This window comes from Tupaia chinensis, unplaced genomic scaffold (assembly GCF_000334495.1).
Source record: "Tupaia chinensis unplaced genomic scaffold, TupChi_1.0 Scaffold000359_1, whole genome shotgun sequence".
Classification (NCBI taxonomy): Eukaryota; Metazoa; Chordata; class Mammalia; order Scandentia; family Tupaiidae; genus Tupaia; species Tupaia belangeri.
In genome coordinates this window covers 344,787-356,403 of record NW_006159855.1, presented here as the reverse complement: position 1 = coordinate 356,403, position 11,617 = coordinate 344,787, and positions in this window count along the sequence as shown.

Genomic DNA, 11,617 nt, shown 5'->3' with positions numbered 1-11,617 from the left:
AAGATCCTCATGCTACGATATTAAGAAAGGAAATGAGCAGAAGGCAGTGATCAAAGTAAAAACTTTCAAAGCATGCGTATAGTGGGACCAGCAGATGGCATAATGGTTACATCGCTGGACTCCCACATAGTCAATCGTGGTTTGTTTGGTTCCCGGGTCTGGCAGCTTAAAACTCACACCAGGGGCATGTGTGTGTGTGTTCCCAAAATCCTGAGAGGAGAATGGAGGAGAAGGAATTGCGGCCCGGCCATGTACCCTGAGGGGTGATTTCTCGCTTTCTGTCTCTCTGTCTCTGGCAAGGACACAGGCCCTATAGCAAAAAATCTCTCTAAGAAAATGTGTATAGGAAAAAAGACAGCGGAGATGCATTGAAGTATGCTACTGTGTCTGCTACGGTACAGAGGTCACGGGTGGTTTTCCCATTGCTTTATCATGTTTTCCAAATTTTCTTAGATGTGGTCACGTCGTTTCATAATTAAAGAGTACTATGATACAAATATGAGAGTAGGTGGTATTCATTAAGCTTCTATTGCATGTTGAACACTGCTCCAGATAGGCTGTATTGGACAGGGATGGAGACTGGATCTCAGGCTTGAGCAGGGTACTCAGCTTTGGCCTGGGATACTCAGTGACCCTGAGATGGTTTGACCTTGTCAGCAAAAAGCTGAGACGGGACGTTTGCTTGTTAGTTCACGCGCATCCTCCTCTCCAAACAAGCTTACTTCTCTTCCAGGTATCCACTTCCTGAACACACTTCCTTCCAAACCAGAAGTAATAATAACGATGATGGTAACAATGATATTTCCTTTACCTGCTTAAGAGTACTTCCCATTTTGGGGGCCGGTAGATGGCATGGTGGTTAAAAGCACTTGGTATCCCACATGGCTGACCATAGTTCGAGTCCCAGACCTGGTGGCTCACTCTCTCTCTCTCTCCCTCCCTCCCTCTCTGATCAAATTAAAATAGATAAAGTTAAGTAAAATCATTCTTTAAAAAAAAGAGTACTTCCCATTTTCTAGTGTATTCACATGCGCTGTTTTGTGCAACTTTATGTAACAACTACTGAAAAATAAGCACTTAGACTGGCCCCTAGCACACAGCAGTAAGTGTTGTATATGAAAAGCTACATCCCCCCATGGCCAACTGTAGTTCCAATCCTGGCCCTGAGGGCTTGAAAAACACTGGGCATGTGTGCTCGCATGGCCCAAATCCTAATGGGGTGGAGAAATGGAGGAAAAGGGGATTGCGATGTGACCACACACCATTGGTGGGTGCTTTCTCTCTGTCTCTGTCTTTGATGAGGGTGCATGTCCATTGGCAATTAAAACAAAAGCAAAACAGCTCTTAATGTTGCCTCATTTAGGAGCCAGCAGGTGGCATGGTAGTTAAAGCACTGGACTCCCACATACATGGCTGACTGTGGTTCAAGTCCTGGACCCTATGGCTTGAAAACATGTTGAGTGTGTGCCCAAAAGCCAGAGAGGAAAATAAAGGAGAAGTTATTGTGGTATGGCCATCTTTCCTGGGAAGGAGGGTCATTTCTTACTTTCCCTCTCACTGTCTCTCTCTTTCCAGCAAGTGCATATGCCCTAATGAAAAAACAAACAAACAAAAAACACACTTACATTATTTATTAATTACTTAACAACCCTGTGAGTGTAGTTGTTATTTTCTCCAAGTTACTTAGCCTCTGTTAAGTAACTTACCAGAAGTCACAGCAACGAGTGGTAAATCCATCCTTAATTTGACTTCTCAAACCCCCCTCTTCATAGGAAAGAGGCAGCTTAGTTACTGATAACAGTTCTCCTTCAGATGAGAATTTAATTGAAGGCCAGATTGACAGCTCAGATGACCTTCTTTCCATTGCTATTAGCCAAATAAAGAGGACCCTCGATCTGCTCCTCCAGTTACTTCTGGGAATTGACATGCCCTGGTCTAGACTCAGAAGTTTTGCAGCTGTTACTAAGTTTCTAACTGAGTTTACATTTCTGAATGAAGCTTTTCTGGAGAGGAGCTTGGATTCCACATGGTGAGAGACTTGCTTGCTGTGGGTGGCTAAGGAGGCATCAGTACCAGGCCACTGACACACAGCCAAATGCGGAATCTGAGAACAGTGCAGTAAACACAGCTCTCCCACCCACTTCTCACACATGCTGGGTATTCCAGGGAAGTGAGGATCTCTCATCGTTCATTCTGACTGAGCAGGAAATGTTTCTCAGCCCTTGAGAGATTACTAAGAGAGGGTTTCTCCCCCCCATTAAGAGAGTTTTTCTTTTTTAACTGAGATTTTTGCTATACAGTGTGTGCACCTGCCTGAGAGACAGAGAGAGAGAGAGAGACAGAAAGCAAGAAATCACCCCCCAGGGGGAATGTCCACACTGCAATCTCTTCTCCTCCGTTCTCCTCTCTGGATCTTGGGCATGCACACACAAGTGCCTGGCGAGAGTTTTAAGTCACCAGGTCTGAGACTCTAACTGTGGTCAACTACATGAGAGTCCAGTGACATAGCTGCTATTGGTTGATCCCTCCGCTAAGAGAGTTTTAAGATTTAATTTCAAGGACTATCCTAGCCCCTGGTGAATATTTTTCATATTCAAAGATTATTCTTAAAATAAAAACAACTATAATGTTGGTAATAGTGACATCAGTTAAGAAGACAGTTCTGGCTCCATGGCCTGGTGGTTAAGGCAGCTAGATCCCCTATCACCAACTGCATGGTTCCAATCCCGGACCTGGTGACTTGAAAAACACAATGAGCATATGTGCACGCAAGCCGAAAATCCTGATGGGTTGGAGAAACGGAAGGGAAAGGATTGTGGCGTGGCAATGCCTGTTGTGGGAGGTGCTTTCTCTCTCTCTTCCTCTTTCTGAAAAACACACCCTCTGGGGTAAATAAAAGGAAAAGAGAAGGCAATTCTTTTAGAATTTAGATTCACTTTTCTGTAGGAAATTAAAATCCAACAATGGATAATTGTAAATATATTTGTTTCTTGGTTCCTGGGGTACTTTTTATGTCCCATCCAATTTGGGCAATTTAAAAAGTGCTACAGGATCCTTCCTGGGCAATATAGTCATATTAAGAAATGAAGAACTGGAGCCAGCAGGTGGCGTGGTGGTTTTGGTGCTGGACTCCCACATGGCTGCCTGCCATTGTTTGAATCCTGGAGCTGGTGGCTTGCTTTCTCACTTTCCCGCCCCTCCCCCACCCTGTTTCTGTTTGGTGAGTACATGTGCCCAATAGCAAATTAAAAAATGATCATAAATAACATTAAATATTTTTTTAAATGAAAAACTTCATTATTTGCTCTAGATGTGGAAAACTATATATGTTATATGATGAAGAGATTTTTTTTTTTTTTAAATTGTCAGAGGGTGCTTCACCAGAGAGAGACAGACAGAAGGAGAAAGCACTTCTCAGTGGGGTGTGGTCACACCACAATCCTTTCTCTCCCCTTTCTCTACCAGGACAGATTTTTGGGCACACATGCACACACATCTGACTTTTGGTTTGTTTTTATTTTTGTCATAGGACCCACGTGATTCCCCCGAGAGGGGAATGACAGAAAGATATATATAGAGGGAAGAAAGTAAGAAATCACCCCAGAGGAGGGATGGCCACACCACAATCCCTTCTCTTCCCAGGATGTTGGGCATGCACACACATGCGCCTGGCATGACTTTCAAGCTGTGGGGTCTATAGTCAGCCATGTGTGAATCCAGCACCTTAAACACCATGCCACCTGCTGGCCCCCACCTGGCGTGTTTTTCAAGCTGCCAGGGATGGGATTCAAACCCCAGTCAGACACGTGGGATCCAGTTCCCTTAATCATGAGGAGATTTTTTTAAGGTTAAAAAGGAGGTGATTATACATTTGTACACTTATGTCCGTAGCAAAACTATTCATAATAGCCAAAAGATGAAAGCAACCCAAGTGTCCACTGATGAATAAATCTAGATAAATGAAATGTAGTGTATACTTACAATGAGTTAATAATGATCCAGATTTAAGAAAGAAAGGAATTCTGAGGCCGGCAGGTGGCGTGGTGGTTAAGGGCATTGGACTCCCACAGAGCCGACTACAGTTTGAGTCCTGAACTTGGCAGCTTGCTTTCTCACTTTCTCTCTCTCTCTGTCCCTCCTCTGGTCAGATTAAAATAAAGAAAGAAAGAAAATAATTATTTAAAAAAATTATAAAGAAAGGGGAGGGCTTCTGAGACATGTTACAACATGGATGAACTTTCAGGACATCCCGCCAAGTGAAATAAATCAGTCATAAAAAGACAATCACTGTGTGATTCCCCTTGTCTAAGGTACTTACAGTTAGAAAATTCATAAAGACAGAAGGTAGAATGGTGGTTGCCAGGAACTAGAAGGGAAAGGAGGAATGGGGTATAATTGTTTAAGACAGAGTCAGTTTATGGGGCCAGCAGGTGGCATGGTAGTTAAGGCATTGGCTTCCCACATGGCCTAACTTGGTTCAAGTTCTGGACCTGGTGGCTTGTTTTCTCACTTTCCCTCTCTCTCTCTGGTGAGCACACATGCCCTGGAGGAAATTTAAAAAAAATAAAGATGAAATAAATTATCCTTAAAAAAATGAGTCAGTTTTGCAAAATGGAAAGAGTTCTGCAGCTAGATGGTGGGTAACGGTATGATAGTGTGGATGCATTTAATGTCACTTAACTGCACACTTCCAGTTGGTGGAAATGGTAAATTTTGTTATACGTATTTTGCCACAGTTAAAAGTAAAATAAAGGAGGTGATTATAATTGGGGTGTCCAGTGAAACTTGAATTGTTCTGTTGTGAGGCGGGAGGGGCTAGACGGTGGCTCAGTAGAAATGCCACTGACTCATGTGGGTTTATGCCCTTTCCTCTAGACACCTGGCACATGTGAGTCCATGGCCCAGACTGGCTAACTCTGGGGATGGATCGCAGAGTGGGGACCATGCTGGTGGTCCTCTCTCTCTCTCTTGCAAGCCAACTGAACTGAAGCTCTAAATGTATACCATGTCCAGTGAGACAAAAGTTACAGAAAGGTTTGCAAACTGTAACATGAGTATAAAAAATAAAACAGTGAAAATCTCTCCAAAAAAATAAATAAATAAATAAAGCATGCACACCCTGCCCAGTCTTGGTGGTGCAGTCCTTAATGTACTGGACTGCAGTGCTGGAATCCATACCGCCAACCACAAGTTCTGATCCCAGGATCCAGGGTTGGCCTGAAAACACTGGGTATGTGCAGCACCCAGATCTTGATGAGCTGAAGAGCAGGGGGAGGAGGATTTAACTTTGCTGTGTTGACAGTGCTTTCTCTCTCTTTCAGTTGTACCTCCACACACAGTTTCTATCAGTAAAAAGTAAAGGTCGTAGGGGGACAGCCCGTAGCCTGGTATGCCATTAGGTGGCTTGGTGGTTAAGGAAGCTGGATCCCACATGGTTGACTATATGAGTTGAGTCTCAGACCTGAAGACTTGAAAAATGTGTTGGGTGCCTGTGCATGTGTTCCCCAAATCCCCACAGGATGGAGAAATGGTGGTGAAGGGATTGTGATATGACCATGCCCTGTAGTGGGGTACTTTCTCTGTCTCCTGTCTCTCACTCTGACAAATTAAAAAAAAAAAGCGCGTGTAATACCAATATAGAATGTTATGGTACATGGTGATGTAATACATGTTTAACAATATAAGTAAAAGGGCATGAACCTTAGGATAGTAATCACTTGTGGCAGAGAAGAAAGGAAACCAGATAATTATATCTGTATGGTTTCATTTCTTGTTAAAAAATATCTGGGGGGGAGGGGGGACCAGCAGTTAGTGTAATGGCTATGTCGCTGGACTCCCATGTAGTCGACTGCGGTTCGCGTCCTGGACCCAGTGGCTTAAAACTCACACCGGGCGCGTGTGCATGCGTGCCCAAAATCCCGAGAGGAGAACGGAACAGAAGGGATTGCGGCATGGCCATCCCCCTGGGGGTGATTTCTCACTTTCTACCTCTCTGTCTCTCTCTGTCTTTCTGGCGAGTGCACGTGCCCTATAGCAAAAACAAAAAACAAAAAACAAAAATATCTGGGGGCCAGTAGATGGTACAGTGGTTAAGGTGCTGAACCTCTGTTTGAGACCCAGACCCAGCAGCTTGAAAATCATACTGGGCATGTGTGTGTGTGTGTGTGTGTGTGCTCAAAATCCCAGGAAGAGAATGGAGAAGGGATTGCGGCATGGCTATGTCCCCCAAGATGTGATTTCTCACTTTCCCTCTCTTTGTCTTTCTCTAAGCAAATGCAACCTCTGGCAAAAACCTAAGAATAGAATAGAACAGAACAGAACAGAATAAAATAAAATAAAATAAAATGAAATAAAATAAAATAAAATAAAATAAAATAAATCTGAAGCAGGATCAGCCAGTGGCATAGTGATTAAGGCAGTTGGATCCCACATGGCCAATTTTGTGGTTTGAGTCCTGGCCTGGTGGCTTGAAAAACACGCTGGGCATGTGTGCCCAAAATCCTGAGAAGAGAATGGAGAAGAAAAGATTGTGGTGTGGCCATCCTCCCTGGGGAGTGCATTCTCACTTTCTCTTTCTTTCCCCAGTAAGGACATGCATCCTATAGCAAAACTAAAAGAAAAGAAGTGTCTATATGTATATGTATATGTATATGCGTATCTATGTAGATATAGATCTACATCTATATGGCCATAGCCTTGGGGAGTGATTTCTCACTTTCTGTCTCCCTGTCTCCCTGCAAAGTGCACACACCGTATGGCAAAAATTTCTCTAAAAAAAAAAAAGTAGACACAATCTTTGGTTTGTTTGATAGTAGAAATTGCTGTTTGAGGACCTGGCAGGTGGTGTGGTGGTTAAAGGTGTTGGACTCCCACATGGCCAACAGTGGTTTGAGTCCTGGACCTGGTGGCTTGCTTTCTCACTTTCCCTTTCTCTCTCTCTCTCTCTGCCTTTCTCAATAATAATAATTAAAGTTGAATAAAGTAACTCTTTTTTAGAAAAAGAAATTGCTGTTTGATCTTGGGAATCCTTTAACCCTGTCTCACAGGTTCTCTTTACTCAAAAGGGGATTGCAACCCTTTCCCCCCCCACCTGATAAGGTTTTGGTGTGCGTCAATTTCGCTCATCCACAAGAGCGCATTCTGAAAACTATAAATTTTGCTTAATGTGTGACATTGCTGTTATGACATAAAATGAAATGGCAAAAACAGAATGAGCCAAGAAGAGCTCGTTCTAAGATTTATAACTACAACTCACACTCATTTTGAATTAGGTCATAGATAAAGAGAAGGTACTGAATTTTCCCTTCAGGTGTCCCCAGGGTGTTCTAAACAGTGCAGATAAAGGCCACTTACCCAGGGAGCAAGGGTGAGAAGGTCTTGGGCTTAACCATGAGCATCAATCACCCCTTTGGCAGCCTGGGAGACCATCCATCAGAGTACCATTTGAGTGCAAAATGCCAGAGGCGGCAACCCAAAGCAACTTGTGGAAGTGATCAGTTGTCACTGGGGCAAATCGTTTGAGAGAGGATGAAGGTGAATTCTTTTTTTTTGGAGAGGTTTTTGCTATAGGGTGCGTGTGCTCGCCAGACAGAGAGAGACAGAGAGAGAGCGAGAAATCACCCCCCCAGGGGGGACGGCCACGCTGCAATCCCTTCTCCATTCTCCTCTCTGGATCTTGGGCACGCACACACACGTGCCCGGTGTGAGTTTAAGCCACCGGATCTGGGACTCAAACCGCGGTTGACTACATGGGAGTCCAGCGACATAGCCATCATGCTAACTGCTGGTCCCGAAAGTGAGTTCTTGACATTCCTGGGACAGAAAGACCCACAGTGCTCGCTCTGAGCTCCTCTGCTCCTCCTGCCCCTGGGAAGGTAATTGACGAGTTAATTAATATGCACAGAAGGGGAGGGGCTGTCCCAAGATCACTGCTTCTGATTCTCACTGTTTCTACTGACTCCGTGATCTCAGCCTCTCAACCTGATTGCGGAAAAACCAGTTTCCTGGCGACATCTCAATAAAATGATCATTTTCCTATCCTCAGGTGGAAACCTGGTTAAGTGCTCCAAGAACCCTTCGTTTTATGGGTTTTCTTCCACAGCCCCCAGCATCCTTGGCTGGGCTTTCATTCTAAAATAACATTTCCTGTCTGTGAAAAATGTCTTGTTGCTCCAGGCGCCGGGGTTCAGAGACTTTCATGAGTTTTTGACTGCAGGAGACCAGGGGTAAACTGGAGGTTTGCAATTGATGTCAAATACGCAAGCAGAGACACATGGTTTGGTTATTCCCTCTGCTCGCGCTCTCTCTCTGTTGTTGTTTTATTATTATTATTTTAATTTTTATTACATTGACTTTATTTTTTTTAGAGCAGTTTTAGGTTCACAGCAAACTTGAGAGAACCAAGAGTTCTCATACACTCTCTGTCCCCACAGTGGGACACAGTGGGTCCTGGTGTCCACAGCCAGCACCACAGGGGACATGTGTCACACCGATGAACCCACATTGAACAGAAAGCCCATACTCTACCTTAGAGTTCATTCTCCGTGACGATCATCAACAGCATGTGTCCCCCATCACGGTATCATCAGGTAGTTTCACTGTCCTAAAAATCTTTGGTCTCTCTGTCTTTGTCCCTCCCTCCCTCTAATGCCTGGCAACTGCCAATGTGTGTGTGTGTTTTTTTTTTTTTTTTTTTTTGAGAGATTTTTGCTATAGGGCACATGCACTCTCTGGGGAGAGAGAGAGAGAGAGAGAGAGAAAGAAATCAATGTGCAGGGAGGATGGTCATGCTAAAATCCTTTCTCCTCCTGAGATCTTGGGTCAGGCTACAATCCTTTCTCCTCCATTCTCCTCCTGGGATCTTGGGCACATACACACACTTACACACACACACACACACACACACACACACACACACACACACACATATACACAGTATGATTTTGTAGCTGCTGCATCCGGGAGTTGAACCGCGGACAGCCATGTGGGAGTCCAGAAACTTAACCACCATGGTGTTTGCTGATCCCAGCAACTGGGATGTTTTTACTGTCTCTGTTGTTTTGCCTCTTCCAGAATGTTATGCAGTTAGAATTGTACAGTACAAAGCCTTTTCAGATTGGCTTCTTTCACTCAGCGATAGGCATTTAAGATCCCTCCATTTTTGTTTGATAACTTGATAACTTGCTTTGTTGCAGTGCTTTATTATTCAGTGCAAAATAATATTTTGTTGTTCAAATGTACCACAGTTTATCCATTCACTCACTAAAGGACATTTTGCTTGCTTCCAAGTTTTTGGACACTTTTTTTTTTTTTTTTTTAAAGATTTTTTGCTGTAAAGGTTTATAGGCTCACTGGAGAAAGAGAGAGAGAGGGAGGGAAAGTGAAACGTCATCTCCCAGAGGGAATGGCCACTCCACAATTCCTTCTTTATTCTTCTCTTGGAACTTTGGGCACGCACACGCATACACTGGGCATGGCTTTAAGCCTCAGGGTCTGAGACTTGAACCCCACAGTCTGACATAAAAGATAAAGCTGCCATAACCTCTATGCCACCTGCTGGCCCAGACACTTTCTAAAAAATTAACTCATTTCTTCCATGAGTAAGAGAGACAGAGAGAGACAGCACCCCAAATTGGGTTCTGAAACTGTGACACACCCCAGCAGTCATGAGGCAGCAATGAGAATTCCTGTCCTTGACAGCACGTGGTATTGTGAGTGTTCTGAATTTTAGTCATTCCTATAGGGATATAGTAGTATTTAAGGTCTGCGTCTAAATTTATTTTCTTTTTCTTTTTTCTTTTCTTTCCTTCCTTCTTTCCTTCCTTCCTTCCTTCCTTCCTTCCTTCCTTCCTTCCTTCCTTCCTTCCTTCCTTCCTTTCTTTTTTTTTTTTTGGAGAGATTTTCACTGTAGGGCGCGTGCACTCACCAGACAGACAGAGAGAGACAGACAGAAAGCGAGTAATCACCCCCCAGGGGGGATGGTCACACCGCAATCCCTTCTCCTCCATTCTCCTCTTGGGATCTTGGGCACGCACGCACACGTGCCCGGCGTGAGTTTTAAGCCACCGGGTCCGGGACACGAACTGTGGTCGACTACATGGGAGTCCAGCGACTTGGCCATTACGCTAACTGCTGGTTCCCTCCTTCCTTTCTTTTTAAAATTTTTTTGTATGTGAATGTCCAGTTGTTCTAGCACCATTTGTTGAAAAGACTATCTTTCAAGACCAACAGATGGCATCATGATTATGTCATTGAACTCCCATGTAGTTAACTGTGGTTCAAGTCCTGGACCCAGTGGCTTAAAACTCCTGCCAGGGGCATGTGAATGCCCAAGATCCTGAAAGGAGAATGGAGGGGAAAGGATTGTGGTGTGGTCATCCCCGCTAGGTGGGGGTGATTTCTTACTTTTTGTCTCTCTGGTGAGCTCATGTGTTCCATAGCAAGTATTTCTCAAAAAAAAAAAAAAAAAAAAAAGAAATTAAATAAAAAGACTTTCTTTCTTCCAGTGTGTTACCTCTACTGCCCCTTTGTCAAAGATGAATTTTGTTTTTAAAGAATTATTTACTTTAATTTTATTCATTATCATTATTATTTTTAAAATTTAACCAGCTAGAGACAGAGACAGAGAAAGAGGGAAGGAAAGTGAGAAGGCAAGATGCCAGCTCCGGGACTTGAACTGTGGTTGGCCATATGGGAGTCCAACATGCCTTAATCACATGCCATATGCCAGCCCTGAAAGACAACCCATTGACTGTATTTATGCGGGTCTATCTCTGGGCTTTCTGTCCTCTTCTACTCATGTTTTTGTCTATTCTTCAGCTGATGCTGCATTGTCTTGATTACTGTAGTCTTACAGAAAGTCTTAAAGTTCAATAATGTCAGTTCTCCAGCTTTGTTCTTTAACAGTTTGTCAGCTACTCTGAGTTCTTTTGCCACTCCATATAAACTTTAGAATCTATTGATATTAAAAAAATAATTTGCTGGGGGAGCCGACAGGTGGTGTGGTGGTTAAGGGCACTGGACTCCCACATGGCCGATCAACCATATACAGTGTTTAAATATATATTATATATATGAGCATATATATAAATATGTACCTAGGTACAAAAAATATATTTGCATAGAAAAACATAGGAAAAAAAATGCCATGACTTTTCCAATGACCCAATATTTAGATTCATATTTAAGTAATTCACTTTTGGGGGTATTAATGCAAATGGTATTGTGATTTAATTATAAATTCCATTTATTGCTGATGCATAGGCAAGTGGTAGACTTTTGTATACTAAGCCTATATCCTGCAACTTTGCTGTAGCCACTTATTAATTCTAGTTTTTTTTTTGTCAGTTCTTTTGGATTTTCCATGTAGACAGTCACATCATCTGTAAAGATGGTTTTATGTCTTCCTTTCAATCTATATACCTTGTATTTCTCTATTTTTATCTTATCGTATTAGCTGGAACTTCCATGCGATGTTGAAAGAAACTAATTATTGCTTTATTCCTGATCTCAGAAAACAGTTTCTAGTTTCTCATCATTAAGTATGTTTTTAGTGGGACCAGCAGGTGGTGTGGTGGTTAAGGTGCTGGACACTCCCATGTAGCCAATCATAGTTCAA